Source organism: Bison bison, unplaced genomic scaffold, assembly GCF_000754665.1.
Source record: "Bison bison bison isolate TAMUID 2011002044 unplaced genomic scaffold, Bison_UMD1.0 scf7180017853143, whole genome shotgun sequence".
Lineage (NCBI taxonomy): Eukaryota > Metazoa > Chordata > Mammalia > Artiodactyla > Bovidae > Bison > Bison bison.
In genome coordinates, this window is record NW_011483716.1 from 15950 (window position 1) to 16506 (window position 557).

Sequence of the window (557 nt, forward strand, 5' to 3'; positions counted from 1 at the left end):
TTCTGTTAATTACTCTTAGAGTAAGAAGATGTTACGTTTGTTAATATGTGTAGTTACTGTAAAGGGAAAAATTCCATGACAATATTGAGCTTTTCAAGGTCAGTCATCACTGAAAGGTCCAATCCTAGGATTGCATATATATGCTTAATATACTTTTCTGTGTATGACGTATTTCAGTATTTTAGAAACCAGTCCAACTCCAGAAATTGATTGATAAAGAGACAAGAATATAAACCACAAGTATTTGGAATGTCAATCTGTTTTCTTTTTTTTCTCTTTTTCTTTTCCATTTTACTTCTAACTACTGCTATGGAGCACTCATTTCTCTCCATTCTTTCTATCCTGCTCACACCAAGAAATCATAAAATCATTGAATGTTTGAGGTAGAAGTGATCTTAGAGATTATGGCGTAGCACTGTCCACTAGAAATATAATGTGAAGTCACATATGTAATTTCAAAATTGTCTAATACCTATGTTTGGATGTGAGAGTTGGACTATAAAGAGGGCTGAGTGCAGAAGAATTGATGCTTTTGAACTGTGGTGTTGGAGAAGACT